This window comes from Peromyscus maniculatus, chromosome 12 (assembly GCF_049852395.1).
Source record: "Peromyscus maniculatus bairdii isolate BWxNUB_F1_BW_parent chromosome 12, HU_Pman_BW_mat_3.1, whole genome shotgun sequence".
In the NCBI taxonomy this organism is placed as follows: Eukaryota; Metazoa; Chordata; class Mammalia; order Rodentia; family Cricetidae; genus Peromyscus; species Peromyscus maniculatus.
The window spans coordinates 33,676,354-33,695,491 of NC_134863.1; the positions used below are offsets into that span (position 1 = coordinate 33,676,354).

The 19,138-nt window shown below is 39.4% G+C and overlaps 2 long non-coding RNA genes across 4 annotated transcripts; one reads left to right on the forward strand and one right to left on the reverse strand.

Annotated features, from left to right (window-relative positions):
• Positions 1 to 1,786: 1,786 nt before the first annotated feature.
• LOC121821724 (uncharacterized) lies at positions 1,787 to 5,745 on the reverse strand. Of its 3 annotated transcripts, XR_006062548.2 has the most exons (5): positions 5,501 to 5,745; positions 4,594 to 4,675; positions 3,715 to 3,838; positions 2,573 to 2,829; positions 1,787 to 1,893 (listed from the first exon to the last, which is right to left on the reverse strand). It is a non-coding gene; the product is annotated as an uncharacterized LOC121821724 (long non-coding RNA). The 3 variants fall into 3 exon arrangements; XR_006062547.2 differs by lacking the exon at positions 4,594 to 4,675 and having other exon boundaries at positions 5,501 to 5,740; XR_006062546.2 differs by lacking the exons at positions 3,715 to 3,838; positions 4,594 to 4,675; positions 5,501 to 5,745 and adding an exon at positions 3,103 to 3,485.
• Positions 2,598 to 14,792, forward strand: LOC121821725 (uncharacterized). Its single transcript, XR_006062549.2, has 4 exons — positions 2,598 to 2,799; positions 7,647 to 7,744; positions 10,267 to 10,560; positions 14,123 to 14,792. It is a non-coding gene; the product is annotated as an uncharacterized LOC121821725 (long non-coding RNA).
• The last annotated feature ends 4,346 nt before the right edge of the window (positions 14,793 to 19,138 follow it).

The following is a 19,138-nucleotide window of genomic DNA, read 5'->3' on the forward strand; positions in this document are numbered from 1 at the left end:
TTAGATAAGGTTAGATAAGATGGCCAGATGTCCCTGAGTCTAGCACACATATATTTTATATTTTACAGATACCCCTAGACAAATGTCAGCCAATCAGGGTGCTGACCCTGGAAACCCCCTCACCCCAACCTCTGCTATAATAAAAACTCTACCTTGCCTAAGCTTAGGGCTCTCTGCTCTCACTGCTGCATTGGACAGACAGAGACCAAGCCCTGGAGCTTGAAAATAAAGATTCTTTGCTTTTAGATATGGGATTCCGTCTCCATGGTGGTCTTTTGGGCATCAACACAATGTGGACATAACAGCACCTCAATTTCTATGTCAGATAATTTGCTATTGGTATGTGGAAACACTACTGATTTGTGATGGTTGATCTTGTGTTGTACAAACTTGTCAAAATTCATTAATCAATTTTAATATTTGGAGGCAGGAGAAACAAGTCTTGACACACCAGGTGGTGTATGTTCACGTCTTTAATCCCAGCACTCAGGAGGCAGAGGCAGGCCAATCTCTGTGAGTTTGAGGCCAGCCTGGTCTACAGAGTGAGTTCCAGGACAGCCAGGGCTATTACACAGAGAAACTCTGTCTCAAAAAAACAAAAAAGAAGAAAAAATAAAAATTTTGACATTATCAAGGAAACTAAGAGTTTTAAACTTCCTTTTTCACTTGCCCAATTTCTTTTGCTCTTCATGATATAGAGCACCGCACAAGGTTTTCTTCATGCATCCTGTGATCATTTATTAGAATAATCAATATTGTTAAAAAGTTCACACTTTACACAGGGACCTACAGGCTCACTGTCCAGGCAGGAAACAATGTTAATGACTAAAATGTGTTTCCCCAGTCTTATTTAACTTTTTAAATCCATTCTATCACACAAAATGTATGCATATCACCTCTATTATGAGTTCTAGAAACAGCTTTTATCTTCTACACCATAGTGCCATAATTATGGCATATCCATAGTTTGTTAAATAGGTGAATAAAAGAATGAGAGAGCTGGAACAGAGATGAGATTATAACTAGAATATAATCAAGAAAGCATAGTAAATGAGTTCTCAACACCAGTTTCAAGAATCATTAGTTTAATAACCACAGAAATTGACTGCAGGTTAATTGTTCCCACTTGATTTCTATTCTTCTCATGATGCTAGACATCTTCAAACAGATGGCCTATATACACAGGCTGTCTACTTTGCCTATCATATTTTTGTTTTTACTTTAAAATGCCTTAATTGACTTTTTTTATACAATTTTACAGTCATAGCAAAAATTATTGGTAGCTCCAGAAATATATGTTATCCTCTTCCTCTTCTTGAACACCTTCCCTCTCCTCAAAAGTCTGTACCACAGTGATATAATCATTGCAACTAAATCTACATTGACATGTTTTTATCACTCAAAAAGGTCCAGAGCTTTTAGGCTGGAGTCATTTTTGTTATTTTGTTTTATTAATTTAGAGAAATAATCTCATTTATCCACCAACAGAATGTCATGCAGAAGTTTTTTCCCTGCTCTAGCAATACTCCGTGTTCCTGTTTACCCCTCCCTTTGTAACTTCTGACAGTCATAGATTATTTTACTGTCTTCTAGTTTGCCCTTTTCTAGAAGGACACGTGGTTAAAACTGTACAATTTTTACATGTACGGTGGGCTTTTTTTCCCATTTTGTAATAGTTTTTCTGATTTTCATGGATTGATATTTCTTTTTATTACTGAATAATATTCCATCATCCGGTGTCTTAGTTACTTTCCTACTGTTGTGACAAAACACCATGACCAAGGCAAATTATAAAACAATATTTAATTGGCTTTATGGTTTCAGAAGGTCAGAGTCTATGATGGTAACACAAAGGCATGATGGAAGGAACAGCTGAGGACTCACGTCTTGATCCTAAAGCAGAAGACAGACAGACAGGCACGCGCACATGCGCACACACAGAGAGAGAGAGAGAGAGAGAGAGAGAGAGAGAGAGAGAGAGAGAGAGAGAGAATTAAGAATGGCACAAATCTTTTGAAAGCACAAGCTAACCCCCAGCGACACATCCCTTCCAACAAGGCCACACCTCCTAATCTCTCCCCGACAGTTCCACCAACTGAGGATTAAGTATTCAAACACATAGCTCTACTCCTGAGTATATTGCACTTTTTTCTCATCTATTAAGGAACATCTTGGTTGATACAAACTTAGGGAATAATGAAATACCTACTATAAACATCTATATACAGGTTTTGTGTGGATATAAATTTTTAACTTCTTTTGACAAATTCCAAGAAATTAACTACAGGATCATATATTAAAAATGCCATTAATTTTGTAGGAAACTGTCTTTATTAAGGTGGCTATGAAAACTGCATCCTGCTCAGGATAATGCAATCATTCTAGGCAAAAGAAAAATTATTCTCCTCAAACTAAAAAAGGAAGAAATATTAATCATATTCTATCACAGGTTAATTGGGATGTATCTGACTTCTCTTTATTAAGCTGGGGTAGTGTTTCAGGGAGACAGACTATAGCAATAAAGTTCTATTATCATATCACATCAAAATTACCTCCTGCTACTTGGACTCACCATTCTTGATTTGAACCTTGATCATCCAGCTCGAGGGAATGTTTAGTTTATCCAGCACAAAGTTACTTTTGCATTCTCTCTTTTGAACAGGCTACTCTTCAAGAGTAGTTTTGTTGCTGCTGTTGTTATTGCTCCTGTGAAACAAGATCCTCAACCCAGGCTGCCCTTGAGCTTCATGTGCAACTGAGGATGACACTGAACTTCCAATTCTCTTGTTGAGATCACAGGTATGCGCCACCATCTCAAGTTATGGGGTACTGGAAATGGAACAAAGTGCTTCATGCATGCTAGGCAAGCAGTCTACCAAATGAGCTGTACCCCTAGCCCTCCCCGATTCTATATAAGATAAGGTTATTGACTTTGCTATTTACATATTTGTAAAGTAATGCTAAACTTTAAAGAGTTAGCAATCATCAAAATATTTACCAATTACACAGTTTCATTGAAAAAATATACAGTATACTCATAAATAATAACTAAGGAAATCTTTGTCAATTTCACTGTACAAAAAGGCCTTTGCTGTTGCTTACCAGTATTACTTCTTGGTTTGTGTGTTTTTCCCAAAGCTCAAGTGTTGGAAATTCAATCATATAATTACGTTATTAGTATTAGGGGGTATGGCTTTCAGGACACAATTAATATTCAATGAAGTTGAAGATCCAAAGCACCCCCATTTCAAGCAAGCCCCTCACTCCAGCTTGAAACAGGCCTAAGTTTCAAAATTCTCAAGAGTTGCTGACATAAGTCCCAGAACAAAGTCAGGATGTTTAAAGAGCCGTCTGGTAGCAACTGATTAACCATGGAATGTCCCAATGCCAGAGATGGTCAAAAGTACAAAGTCAGGATGTTTGAAGGACTATCTGGTAACAATTGATTAACCACAGAATGCCCCAATGCCGGAGGTATTGTGAAAAACAACCGGTTAAAACTACAAAGTAATATAACACAGAAATTCTGAAAAGCCCCTAAAACTTGAGCCCATCAGAATTGTGCCTGTACTAGCACCCCTAAATGATGTAACCTCATGGTTTTTGCCTTTAAAACCTGAGCTTGCATATGGGCAGGCACCTCCTCCAGCCTCTACTGTGTTGGATGGCTTGACAGGTCCCTGCCGTGGCTTGAACTGCTTCAATAAACCTTACTTTTGCATTTCGGTGAGTTCATGTCTCTGGTGGGAGTTGGTGTCTCTGGTGGTCTCTTCAGGGGTCTCATGCCCAGGGCACAACAAAGTCATGAGGGGAGAGCTTCCATATTGGCATTTGTGACCTTAGAAGAAGAAGGAAAAAGAAAAGAAGGGGTAGGGAGGAGAGAGAAAGAGGAGGAGAAATGTCAGCTAATATGCTACTCTGTCTCAACATGTATTGACTTCTGCCACCTCATGATGAGGTCAAAATACCCTCCCTACACACACAGCAGGCTCAGGCTTCATGTGCCTGCACATGCAAATTTTCAGAACCAAGAGCTAAACAAACTTCTATCCTTTAGAAATCACTCAATTTATGATATTTTGCTCTTGTAACAGACACTGGACTAAGACAACTACTACAATTAATTTTTAGAAATGTTGGAGTGAAATTAAAGTCTCAATGAGAAATTACTTCGCCATTAAAATGACTATGATCAAAATGTAAACAATAACAAATGTTCATGAAGATGTGAAGAAACTATATTCAATATATGTGTTGCTGGTTAGAATGCTGGTAAAATGGTTTACTGGGGTTGATGATTGGGTATTTTTATAATTAGGTAAGTTCGAGAAGTTCTGATGTGCTTTGTACAGTAGTAAGGTAATAATGCACTTCTCATTTAAAAAAGGAGAAAGGATTTTAAAAGTTTGTACAACAAAGAAATGATAAATGTTTGAGGAATAATCATTTTTACTTGATTTTAATATCCTACAACATAAACTTATTAGAATAATAGATAATGTCCCATTAATTTTTTTTGTGTTTTATGTACAAAGTAATTTTTTTTTAAAGTTGGTGTGCTGAAGAGGCGGCTTGGTGGGTAAAAGATCTTACTATTCTTCCAGAAGACCAGAGTTTCCTTCCCAGCATCCATATTAGTTCTGAATCCAGAGGATCCAATGCCCTCTTCTGGTACCTGTGGGCACCCACATACGAATGGAACACACTCGTATACACATATATACACAAATAATAAGTAAAAATAAATCTTATGGAATTATTGGCCATTCAGTAAAAGTTTAGTAATTTCTTTGAAAAGTTTAAAAACAATGCCATACAACCCAATACTGTGCTGTTAGCATTTACCCAAGCTAAAGAAAACATTCCATATGACTTGTGGCTAATGCACCCCAGCCTTATTTGTGATAGTCAATATCTGAAACAATATGCATAGATATCTGCCAATGAATAAAAAAATATGTGCAATGAGTGAATAAAAAGTGGTGTGATAGCAACAGTGGGTCAAAATAATAAACTCCTGACTCTTCTTCTCAGTAACACACCAAATAAATATCTTCACAGTTCATTTCCCTCAGAAGGGCTGTCAAGAGCAGTTCAAATGCTTTTACCAGTCATGCTATAAGGGAAGGAATCCTCAATAATCAAGTCAGTTTCTGACTATGAAGATGAAAGTTGGCTCATCACATATAAAGCTTTAGTTATAAAGTCTCTAGTGACCTGGGTTACAGTTCACCAATTCTTTGAGTAGAGGGGACTGGCCACATACAGATCATTCTAGACCATAAGAGTTCAGAAGAGGATATATATATATATATCCTCTTCTGTGTATATATATATATATATATATATATATATATATATATATATACTGAAATTGGTGCAGAAAGGGGATTTGTAGATGAATTTCTAAACAGTCTTATTCAATAAGAAACACAGAGCCAAATACAGAGGTAAGAGCAGAAGAGATCAGAGCAAATAGCCACGACTAGCCTTAGCTTACCACCAGCAGTAGCTTCCACAGAGAGAGTTTCTTCCTGTTTGACCTGTGCTTTTATTGCCTTCCTGTTCTGCCTCCTCATTGGCTCTAAGCCCAGCCACATGACTTCCTCATCACTGCCTGTCTATACAGACCTCCAGGTCTCAATGGTTGGTACTGGGATTAAAGGCTTGTGTCACCACGCTTGGCTGTATCCTTGACCACACAGAGACTCTGCCTGCCATGTGATCGGATTAAGGGCATGAGCTACCATCGCCTGACTTCTGTTTATGACTCACTGACCTCTGATCTCCAGGCAAACTTTATTTATTAACATACAAATAAAACATCACGTTTCAGCACAAATAAAAAATAAAGTATTACCACAGTGATTTTTTTTTTTTTTGTAGCCCTGTTCCACTCTGGAAGGGTTTCATGATAAGTTCCTCCAGTGGATACTTGGTAGCTTGGCTTTAATTAACTTGCACTGGGGAGTTAAAGGCATGCACAAATACTGACATGCTGGCAGCTGGAGAGGCATTTATTCAAATACCATAAGTTCCAACTTCTATAACCTTTAGCAGAGGAATGCAGATTAAGCTTGCAGCTCTAGAAGCAGAAGGGAGTGCCATTTTTGTGCCTCTCTCTCTACACTGGAGAACAAAGAGGTAGATTCAGACAATAATGCACATACTTCCAGCAGTTTGGCTCCTTGAAGCAATAAAAAACAGGAACAGGGACACACATCTCCATTACTCTCTCCAGAAGGAGTTTATGGCACACACGGTGGTCTTTGACCAGCTGGACACTAATGCACATGATTCAGGAAACAAATGAGGGCTAACAAGCAATGGCTCTTTAGCAGCATGAGTCACAGACTCAATAGCTGATGTTTTTTTTTCCCTCAGATGCACCAAAGAGATAAACACAGGCCTGTCTATTTTTGTTGGAAAGGGGTGGTTATCACAGAGTTCTACTGCTACATAGATTCTACTAAAGGGACTAATTCTTTAACTTTTTTTCTGAGGGTGGAGGGGACTTTGGGTTCCAAAATGACCCAAACTTGCAAGGAGGAAGAAAACAAAACAAAACAAAGCTCTGTATCAGGTCCATTTCTAGTATATTTATCCTTGGGATCTGAAATTATAGCAGGGATGTAAGTGTATACATTTGCCTCAGATACACAAATCCTGGAGGAAGATAATGCCTATATTCAGCCCTACTGTGAACATAGAGCTACAGCACAATCTAACACACCAATATACCACTAATCATGTTTAAGCAATGCCTAGAGCATCTGGATTCTTCCTTAGCAGTCTCAGGCTACAGACAGGACATGATAGATCATGAACCCCAAACAGCCTCCCAAACAGACAGCAATCTGAGAAATCAAAAGGATTTCAAAGGCACCGCAACTGCCAGCAGAGGCTGGTCTGACATGATAAAGAGAGGTCATTGCTTTACCACATATGCAGAAAGTGGTAAAAAAGAATCAAAGAAATGAAGAGGCCTTGGAATTTATTCCAAACAAAATAAGATGACTCTCCAGAAACAGCAGAGAAAGATGAACTTCTATAATTTATTCAGAGGAGAATTAAAAACAGTGGCCAGAACTATGCTCACCAAGATCAAGATGGCAAGTAAGAAGAAGCTGAGCATTCCAAGAGATAGGAAATATTAAAGAGTGTCAGACAGAAACTGCAAAGCAGGAGGACGCGATAACTGAATTTAAAAGACGTGCTCAACACCATATTAGACTATGCAGTAGAAAGGATAAGTGAACTCAGACTGGTCCCTGGAAATCTTCTAATCTGAGGAGCAAAAATGAAAAAGAAAAAAAAAGGAAAAGCAATGGAAAAGAGTGATTGTAGTCAGATTTGCCAGATGCCAGCTAGCAGAACAGTTTATGCATTGTTGACATGCCACAAGAAGAGAGTGAGAATGGAAAATATATTTTAAAAAAATAATGGCCCAAATCTTCCCAAGTCTGAAAAAGAAAATGGGAAGCCCATAGGATATCAAATACAACAGACTCAAACAGGACACACATCTAGATACCTCAGAGTCAAACTGTCCAAAGTAAAGGCACAGAGACCATGTAAAGAGAAGCAAAAGAAAGCAAATTGATACAGAGGATTCTCCCTTAAACTATTAATGAATTTCTCAACAGGAACCTTGAAAGCCAGAAGAGAGTATGATGAGATACTCAAAGTCCTAACAGTGAAAAAGACTACTGTACCCAGCAATTCTGATTTTCACACTGGAGAGGTAACAAGGCTTTTCTGGAGGGGTGGGGGTCTTCAACTTTAAGTATGCTAATTGGCCATTTAAAAACCTACAGTGGAGAGTGTGGTTGAGAGATGATTCAGTGGCTTAGAGTATTTGTTGCTCTTGCAAAGGACCCTGGTTTGACTGCCAGCACAAGGTGGCATAACCATCATAACCATCTGTGGTAGTTTAGAGAATGGTCCCAAGAGGCTCATAGATTTCCATACTTAGTCCTCAGTTGGTGAGCTGCTTAGGAAGGATTAGAAAGTGTGGCTTTGTTGGAGGAGGAATGTCAAGAGGGGATAGGTTTTGAAGCTTCAAAAACCCACACCAGGATCTCTCTCTCTCTCTCTCTCTCTCTCTCTCTCTCTCTCTCTCTCTCTCTCTGCCTGAGGATCAGGATATAAAACCCTCAGCTACTGTTGGAGTACCATGCTTGGTTGATTCCCATCACGCATGATGATCGTACACTAATCCTCTAGAACTGCAAGCAAGCCCCAGATTAAATAAATTGCTTTCATCATAGTGCCTTTTCACAACAATCAAACAATAACTAAGATATCATCTGTAGTTGCAGTTCCAGGGCATCCAACTCCTTTGGGCTTCTACAGGCACCAGGCACACACAAGGTAGACACACATGCAGGCAAAATACTCATGCACATTAAATAAATAAATAAATAAATAAATAAATAAATAAATAAATAAATAAACAAACATAAAGCATGCAGTATGAAAATCACTGGTAACAGTAAAAATCATTGTCAAATTGCAACATCTGTAACATTAAGGGCAGCAAGCAACTCAATTATGTCTCTAGTATAATGGTCAAAAGGCAGAGCTACACAAAACAACCAATGTGACAATAATTTGTTTAAAAAAATACATGTGATGGAAAGATGTAAAATGTGACAGCAAAAATGTCTATGTGAGAGGAGGGGCAGTGAAAATGTACAGTTTGTATATGGAAAAGAAAAAAATCTTCTGTCATCATTTATTTAAAGTCTGTTCCACTTAAGACCTCTTATGTTGACCACAATGTAACCAGAAAACAAACAACAAATCAAAAACAAGGTAATAGATTTTTTTTTTAAACCTGTGATACACATAGGTTTAAAAGGTAACAAAGTACACCACTATAGAGAGACAGCAAAATGCAAAACAAGATGAGAAGAAATAGCTGGGCTGGGTGGTGCGACACCTTGAATCCCAGCAGTTGGAGGCAGAATCAGGCCGTTTGCTGTGAGTTTCAGGCCAGTGTGTTTTAGTTACAGGTCGGTTACATAGTAGGGGGAGGAAAGGGAGGAGGAGGTAGTGGGAAGAGGAGGGAGGAAAAGCAGAGGAAGAAGTGGGAAAGAGAGAGTGAGAAGGAGCAAGAGGAAGAAGAGGAGGAGCAGCAGGAGGAGGACATGAATCACAAAGCAATCAGAATCAACCACAAAACAGCACTAATTACTCATTTTCAACCGAAAACAGTCTTAAATATGGGAAGTCAGGCAAGATGGATGAGGCACTGCACAGTGCTTCTTACTCAAAAGAAGGATTTAAAAAAAAATGGAGAATGAAGCATTCCTGCTCATATAGAGTGTTGGGGGGAAGCATTCTGGGATGGAGTGAGAATGGAATAAAGAACGTTTGGAACACAGACACTGCAGATTTTCTTGTTGAGAAGGAATGGGCTGTTTTGCATTGGCTGCCTAATTATTCCAAGACTGGAACAAGTTTTGGTAAAGAAAACCCTCTCAAAATGGGGGAAAATACAGTGGGAGGCTCCCAACAGTCCATAGTGGCACCACGGGGCCCTCAAGTTCTTGCTGTTGGAGGATCTCCAAACCCCCATGGGCTGTGAGGACAGCTGGGAAGATGTCAGGGAGTATGTGTCCTTACACTGGTGCGGATGGGGAAACCCAGTTCAGGTAGTGCCTGCTCCTACCCAGGCCTCTGCTGCTGCTGCTGCTGCTGCTGCTGCTGCTGCTGCACAGCACCATTTTAAAGCCAACTACAACTATGTCTCACCTCTACTGCCCTATTCAGCTTACTCTTCCATAATGCCGAAAAGGCTCCAACTCTGTGCTCTCCTCCAATCCCAATAGGTGCAGACTACATGAACATTATAGTGACTACGTCCCTCATAGTCCCCAGATATTAACACTTGCTCTGTGCACAGTTGCCTTGAACCCCCTAGTATACACACTTGCCACCCCCTCCTGACTTGCTGGAGGGACTCCAACTTTGCACAGCTCTTAGAGACACAGGTACACATCACACAAAAGAAAAGCCAAACAGTTGTGCTATATCGACCCTGGGCTAACTGGAGCTGTTAGTATTCTGAGGCACCCCTTGGCACTGCCCTGCATCTTGATGCAAAAACCTCATTTTAAGGAAAAACCTCCTCCCCTTCCTCTCTCTCTCTTCTGCCTTTCTTCCCATGAGATGTGCACCCTTGACCCGTCTCTCTCACTCTTCCTCTCTTTCTCTCTCTCTTTCTTATCTTTCTTTTTGTCTCTTTATTATTGGATGCAGCATCCGGGTCGTGAATGACTGTCCACCTCCGCTCTACCGCCATGCCCACATGGCGTGGGTCACCTGCCAGCCTGCCACTGCATCTGTTCGGCATGCCAGCATTTTTCCCTGCACATGCAGGATACCCTGGCCAGCCGGGGTCCCTCACATGCATATATTATAACATTGGTGCTAGTGACTCAGCAGAGGTCTTCCTGGTGCATTCCTCCTGCCTGCCAAGAGTCGGAGACACACTAGGAGCCCTGGGACCATCAACACTCACTTCATCTAACACAGGCATAAGCACCCCCTTTGGTAAGCCTCCCTTTGGGCCATTTTCCCACAGCTGAGGATTGGCTCATCTCTCAATCATGGTGCCAGCACCATGTGTGTTTTGGGCTTTAAGCCCTTCTGCCCATCCCTTTCCAATGGCATATGGAGATGGCCTGTGCCCACTCAATTCCATGGCCCATAGCCTTTGTTACAATGGCCCGTTGGCTATCTTGTGCCATTCATTGGCTCACTGACCCTCTGGGATGGTCAGTCTGCTGGGCCTTATACCTCACAGTGGAAAATGCACCTATGTGCCCCCCACTACCACTACCGTCAACCCATGGTTTGGGTTCCTTCCTCTGCAGCTGCCCCATCATGTGGCAGCAGGGGTGGGGTGGGGGGAGAGTGGGGAGGTGTCCCTCTCTCCCGCCTGGCTGCACTGCTACTCTGTTTCTTGGTCCCCCTCTACAGCACTGCATCTGAGCTCCAATGCGTTAATGTAAAAATTTCCCAGAAAAACTTTTCTCCATCTTTCTTTCACAATGTATGATTGATATGGCCATCTATATTTCTTTTCTGACTGACTTTTAAATGCTTCAATTTATCTGTTCCATATCTGCTTAGTTTATTTTGGGGGGGGGAAGGATTCCCCATGAACACATGGTCAGACGCCATATTTGATAAGGCGATCATGTGGTCAGGGAGCACCATCTTAAATAAGGGCAATCACGTGATCAATCGCCATCTTAAATAAGGTTAAAACAGGCCATATGGCTTCACCACTATCTTTACTAAGGGCAGCAAAATATCACTCCCTGTCCATGGCTCAAGCATGGGCGGGGTACCCAGCACTGAGGCTATCTGTACCGGGTAGAGTTCAGGAAATTTCTTCATGCCACACATTGTTTTACAGGCTGAAAAAGATCCTCTGGTCTTGGCCTGGTGTTCGTCAGTGGCTGCTCTCAGGCTCAGCAGGTGGGGCCTGGAGACCCATCCTCCCCACATGTTGGCGATATAGCCAACTTGTCAGCCCATTTCATAGCCTGACTTACTTGTGGGCAGGGGCAGCACACCCCTATGCTGGGATAATGTAGCAATAGTAACGCTTAAGAGATTTTAAATCTTTTTAAAATACCATCTACCTTATTTTTTATATTGCAAGAAGACATTTGAGAGATCTTGAACCTTTTCTTGGTAACAGTTTTTAGGAAGTGATTCAGGATATAAATACCAGTTATACATACTTTTTAACACAAATCTGTAATTCTGCTAGAACTCAAGGGTATGAGTCTACTTCTGCTGTTTTGCAGATATTCATTGTCTGCTCTTCTATGATATGGATTTTAGTACTGATTGATAATACTAATTTATGTAAAACTTTTATTTCCTTTTATAAAATAAAAATTCATATAAGACTGAGAGGATCAAAAGAAGCCGTTGGATCCACTGCACAGAGGTCAAACGGCCTCCAGATAAGAGTTTCCTCACATATCTATTCCTGAGGATGGTATTTCTCTCCCTCTTGGTCTCCCTTTCCCAATTACTAAGACCATAGGCCAAAGGTTCCAAATAAATTCATAAAATTTTAACTCTCATCTCTAGTCTGTATTTCAGCAGGCTAGCAGAAACATTGAAGCAGCAGTTGTGGACCACAACCTACAGTGCTTTACCTGCTACAGATACCAGCAGAGACTCTTGTCTATGTGATGTGGACCAGACTAGCCAAACGTAATTATTTCCTTTCTCTATGGTTAAGTCAGATGACCACATGCCTGGGTCACATGCCAGAGTCCTAACCACCTGTGCCCTGTTTCAGCTTGAAACAGCTATGGAGAATGTGTCATCTTATGCTCCCTGTTTCCAGGACAGGCTGGAGGGCTATGTTAAGGATGGACCCCCTGGCATAGTGTCTACAAAGAGGGTCTTTTTCCTTTTCTCAGAGGGTCCTTTTCTCAGAGTTGAGCCATACCCTGACTCACAAATTCATTTTCTCCTGTTCCCATTTGTCCTTGGGATCTTTCCCTTGTCACTCTTCTTTGTCTTCTCAGGAGATAGCTTAAGAAATAACTATTTCTATATAAGTCATTCAGGATTGTAGTCTGGCTGTACTCAGGAATTAGAACTATAGCTACAGGGCATTAAAATGGTGGTAGATTCAGATACCACTGCCAATGGCTTAGAAAAGGGCTCTCTTTGTTCAGGATCTATTCAGGCTTAAGAATGTAGGCTTCCCTGTCCTTGCTGACTTCATTGGGCTGTGACCAACTGGGAAACTTATATATTCAGATTTAATTAATATATGCTCTCAAAGCTAATTTAATTTATACATTTAACAGATTTTGTTCCTCTAGTCCTCAAACACCTATAGAGATCTGTAGAGAATACAGCATTTAATATAAAAGGTTTTGATGATAGAGAGATATGTCAGCTCCTGGCAGCATCCTGTATCTCCTCCAAGAAGATGGATGGCTGCAGAAGAACTTCCACCCGGAAGCTCATGGCAAGGCTGGCTATGCAGCAAAAAGCTGAGATCCTGTCCAGATTGTAAATAAGAGGAGTAACTTGGGTCAATTGTCCTCTCTGCCAAGACAGGTAGGATGACCTCCCCAAAATTCTACTTCACAGAAAAAAAAATTGTCAAATCTTCTGGGCCTATCAGCTGAACAAGTGCTGCCTTTGGGGCTTCCGTCCTCCAATGACCATGGAGAGACTTGGGATTGCTGCCTAGGTAGCTGGAAAGCTGTCTCACTTCTTAAATTTATCCTTCTCAGATCTGACAATGTTTGATGACTAGGGTATCAGTTTAACAGCCCCAATCCCAAGGATATTATATATATATATATATATATATATATATATATATATATATATATATCAGACAGGTATGCCTCATTCACAGACTTCATGGTACAGGACAGACTGGTTTCAAATATAACTCCAGAGGTTCAAAGTTTTGATATTGATAAATGAAGGTTTGATAAACTGATAGAACATTGACTACAAAGAGTTCTTAGGCATCCTTAAATGGATTTTTTTTTAACACTTTTGCTATGATTAAAAAAAAAAAAACTATTCCAGCTGTCTTACAGATACATACAGCATCCTGGGAAAAGCTCTGCTACTGTATCAAGAAATTTTGTCTGATGAAAACTAGCAATCTCCAGAGCCCATTTTTGACCTCACCCATTTTAAAGCATATTTTGCAGTTTCCCCATCCTGCCTGGGCCAAGGGACTCCCCAGATACACCAGCCCCTGCATCAGCTGGCACCAGCTCCAAAGACACCAAATGGGAGTGATGCACCCCCACTTCCAGAGAAATAACAGATGTGGTGGTTCCTGAACTCCTAAAGAACACATCATCCCTCAATTCACTGCTGGGACCACCTCTCCAGGCTCAGGCAGGCACCTGCCCAGCAACTGGAAACTGTTTTTCCAAGATGTCCCAATAAAGGGCATATTCACTTTCATGTCTCACTCATTCACCCTTGCCTCTTCTGTACAACCAAGGGCACTTCTCTGTTCCATTCTTTCTGGCAGTTGTCACTCTTCCCATGGCTAGCCCAGCTCATAAGGCCAATGGTAACAATCTATTTTTTCTCCTAGCAACCTCAAGGAACAGACTCCTGAGATCTCCATGCCTGTGGAGATGACGGTCAGCTATGCTTCTTCACTCACGCCTCCCACTGTGCGTGACTCCCAGCTTCCCCCTCCCCACTTTGCCCCTTGTCAGCTTGAAGCAGTCTCAGGAATTAAGTGCCCTTGTTACTCCACTTGCTATCCATAACTCACCTTTTTATAATAATAAAAGTGGAGGAATGTTAATATGCTGACCCGCCCCTTAGAAACCAATGTTAGTATTCTGATCTGCCCCTTGGTGCCCCACTGTGCCCTGAAGTAAAAACCTTGTAGTGATATTTTATTTGTGCTGAAATGTGGTGGTATTTTATTTGTGATTTAATAAATAAAGCTTGCCTGGAGATCAGAGGAATAAAAACAGTCATTTTAAGTAAACAAAGAAGTCAGGAAATGGTAGCACACGCCTTTAATCCTATCACTTGGCAGGCAGGAATCTGTCTGGATCTCTGTGAGTTCAAGGCCACACTGGAAACAGAGTCAGGTGTGGTGGCACACACCTTAAATTCCAACACTAGTCAACCATGGAGGTCTGTACAGACCGACAGGAATTAACAGAGCTGGACAGGAAGAGGAAGTGATCTAGCTGGACAGAGACAGCAAATCAGATGGCAGAACAGCAAGGCATATAAGTGTGGGTAGACAGGAAGTAGCTCTCATCTGTAGGCTGCAGAGTTGGTGAGGTAAGGTTAGCTGGCAGCTTTCCCTAATTCCCTGATCTCTTTATACCAATAAAATCTGTAGAAACAGACAGACTGTGACCACACCACTGCACACACTATATCCAAAGCCATAAACTACAGTAGACAATCTATATAAAGTCCTCACTAAAGCATTTAAGTTGAACAAGGGCCAACATAACCTACCAAAATAACAGCCTAAAGGAGAGAAAGTCCTTTGCTATGAAAGTCATCTTCTAAAACAGATAGAGACAAGAGATCTTCCAGATATGCAAATATCTGCACAGGAACAGAGGAAGTATTAAAAAGAAATAAACAAACAAAAAACAAGACAACACAATGCCTTGCAAAAGATCACAAAAAAATTGAAATTAATGAAATACTTGAAATTCAAAAGAATTAATCTAAGTGAATTCAATGAGATACAAGAGAATGGAGAAAAATTTCAATGAAATCAGGAAAGTAATTTGTTATGTCAATAAGAAAGTCAGCAAAAAGATAGAGATAATTAAGAAGAACCAGCGACAATATATTTCTTCCTATTAGCACATGGAACATTCTCTGGAATAGAACTTGTATTACAGCAAAACACTAGTCTCCACAATTTTTAAAAAAGTTAAATCAAACTATATATCTTTTCTTCACAGTAGAAAAATTAGAAATTAACAATGAAGGAATTCTAGAAATTATACAAATACATGTAAGTCAACCAGATAGTTTTGAATAAATAATTGGTCATTAAAAAATATAAAAGAAAGTTCAAAAAAACTCTTCAAAGAAATTAAAATGTCCACAGAATACACCAAAACTGATGGAACATAGCAAAAGAAGTAACTTAATATTATGTAATAATGCATAGTCAGTTCATCAGGTGGATTTGATGCCCTTAAATATATGCACAGAAACATATGGAGACCTGAAAGTAGCTAGAGTACTGTGCAAGACCATTAGATTTCAAAATGTCACTTAAAACTTTGGATAAAGTCCAGATACAAAACAAATGAGAAAATAATAGATTTAAGCTACTTAAAATGGAACAGACCTGACAAACATATAGAACAATATTCCCTCTATCAGCAAAATACATGTTCATCTGAAGAACACATGAAACATTATATGATAGGTCACAAAACAAGTCTTAACAAACTTACAAATATCAAAGTCATATTAAGTATATTTTCCAACCATTATCATATAAAAAGTGAGATACAGTATCCAAAAAAGTCTTAAGCAAAAATAATAAAGATGAAAGTATCACACTACAAGGATTCAAAGTAATTTATGAAGCCATAGTAATCAAAGCATAACCCAGGCACAGAGACATGCATCTGTCCCCATAGCTACTGGGAAGCTAAAGTGGGAAGTTTGTTTGAACCCCAAAGTTTGTGACTAGTCAGGCCCAATTTCAAAAACAATCAAAACACACACACACACACACACACACACACACACACACACACACAATTTATCTTTATCTTGTTTTTATTTAAACATCGGCTTCAAATAGATTAAAGACTTAAATGAAGTACTTGAAACTACTAAAACATACTTTTAAAAGGGCAAAAGACAGAAAGGTCTATGACATTGTTATATGAGGAGGTTGCTTGATCATAACTCCTAAAGCATATTGAAGAAGAAAATAAAAATAAGCAAATAACATTTCACCACATTAACCATCTTTGCATAACAGGGAAAAAAACCTGAGTCAAAAGACAGCCTATTTGTCTTAAATACCTTTCTATTGCTGGGATGAAGCACCATGACTAAAGCAATTTATAAAGGAAAGCATTTACTTGAGCTTATGTTTTCAGAGGGTCAGAGTCCATGGTGACGGAGCAATTGCATGGTGGCAGGAACAGCTGAGAGCTCACATCTTGGTCCCTAAGTAAGAGGCAGAGAGAGACATACTGGGAATGGCACAAGTTTTTTGAAACTTCAACCCTGTGACACACCTCCTCCCACAAGGCCACACCTCCCAATCATTCCCTAACAGTTCCACCAAATGGCAACCAAGTATTCAAACATATGAGTCAATGGGGGCCATTCTCATTCAAACCACAATACTATGGATTAGAGGGAAAAAAATTGCAAATCCTACATAGAACAAGAATAGAAGAAACTCTAACCAGTAACAAGAAAATAAATAACTTCATTTTTAAATGGACTACAGGCTGGCCAGATGGTGGCAGGCTAGCAATCAGGAGGCAGAGGCAGGCAGATATTTGAGTTCGAGGCCAGCCTGGTCTACATAGTGAGTTCCAGGACAGTCAGAGCTACACCAAAGACTCTGTCTCAAAAAATGAAACAAAATGGGCTACAGGCTTGAACAAATGTTTCTTCAAACAGTAAATAAAGTAGGCAACAGATATATAAAACTGTTCAACATCCTATCATAAAATAGAAATTAAAACCACAATGTAGCATCACTTCATACCTCTTAGATTATATATCAAAAAGATCAAAGATAAATGTTAATAATGACATGTAAAAAGATGAAACCTTTATATACTACTAGTGGTATTATAAATTAGGGCAGTCATTTTGGAAAACATAGAAAGTCCTCAAAAAAACTAAGAATCACCATGTTATGATCTAGCAATCTCACTACTGCCTACATATGCAAAGGAACTAAAATCAGTATGCTGAAAGATGTCTGTATTTACATGCTCCTTGCAGCATGATTCATGATGGTTGAAACATAAAAATACACCAAGTGTCCATCAATGGATAAACAGATGCTAAAATACAGGATATAGAAACATAGTGGAATAATGTTCAGCCTGAGAAAAAGAAACTCCATCATTTATGCCAATATAAGTTGAATGAACCTGAAGGTTATTATGTTAAAGAAGCCAAGCACAAAGAAGTAAATAACATTTTCTCATATATGGAAGTTAAAATTGGCCAAACTTGAAGAGGAGAGTAATGGTTACCAGAAAGAGTTGGGGAGGAAGAGAGAACAAGACATTAACTAAGGGTATAAAGGATAAGTTTGGGGCAAGGCAATTGGAAGGATAGCTTAGCCGTTGAGAGCACTCTTTTTTTTTTTTTTTTTTTTTTTTTTTTTTCCTGAGACAGGGTTTCTCTGTGTAGCTTTGCGCCTTTCCTGGGACTCACTTGGTAGTCCAGGCTGGCCTCGAACTCACAGAGATCTGCCTGGCTCTGCCTCCTGAGTGCTGGGATTAAAGGCGTGCGCCACCACCGCCCGGCCAGAGAGCACTCTTGCAGAGGAACCAGGTTCTATTTCCAGCACCCACATGGTGGTTCACAAACATCCATAACTCCATTTCCAGGGGATACCCTCTTTCTAACCTCTATAGGTACCAAGCACACACATGGTACACATATATGAAGGCAACACTTACATATAAAATAAAATGAATACAACTAAAGTCTAAAAATGAATAAGTTCTGGTGTTGTATTGCCCTGGAAGAGGTCTATAGTTAACAATGAATTGTAAATTTCAAAATATCTATAAAAGATAATACTAAATGTTTTTGTCATATAAAAATTTTAACACTTGAGATTATAGGTATGCTAAATTTCCTGAATTGGTCATTCCACAATGTATATATATAAGGAAATACCAAACTGTAGCTTACAAATATATGAGATTGCTATTTATCAATTAAAATTAAGATTAAATAAAAAAGACGATATATCTGCAAAGGGAAAATTATTCAGCAACCAAAGAAAGAAAACTACCAATACATGCTACAATTAGGATAAAGTCACAGTACATGCTAAGTGAAAGGCAACATACCTTAAATGTTACATAGTGCATATTTATTCCTATTGAGTATCCATAAATGTAAAATTGTGCATAGAATATTAATTATTTTTCTAAGATTGGAAATATTCATTAAAATACTGCAAGCAGATACAGATATTTCATATATTCTAAAAATGGGTTGTAGCAATTAGTTGCACAACATTCTAAATTTAATAAAGATCATTGAATGGTCTACTTTGAATGGGTACATTTATGGTACAAAACTATACTTCACTACAACTTTTTAAAGAAGATAACATTTAGCTGGGTGTGGTGGTACATGCCTTTAATCCCAGCACTCTGGAAGGCAGAGGCAGGTGAATCTCTGTAAATTCAAGGCCAATTTGGTCTACAAAATGAGTTCAAGGACAGCCAGGACTACATAGATACACCCTGTCTCAAAAGAGAAAAAAAAAGTAACATTGTATTTGGTTTGCCAGCTCTTTCTCCTCTGTGTTTGAATGACCAGCAATATACCATGTAGGGGCAATTTTTATTTCTGAGAAATAAAATATACCTTTATATATTGAATT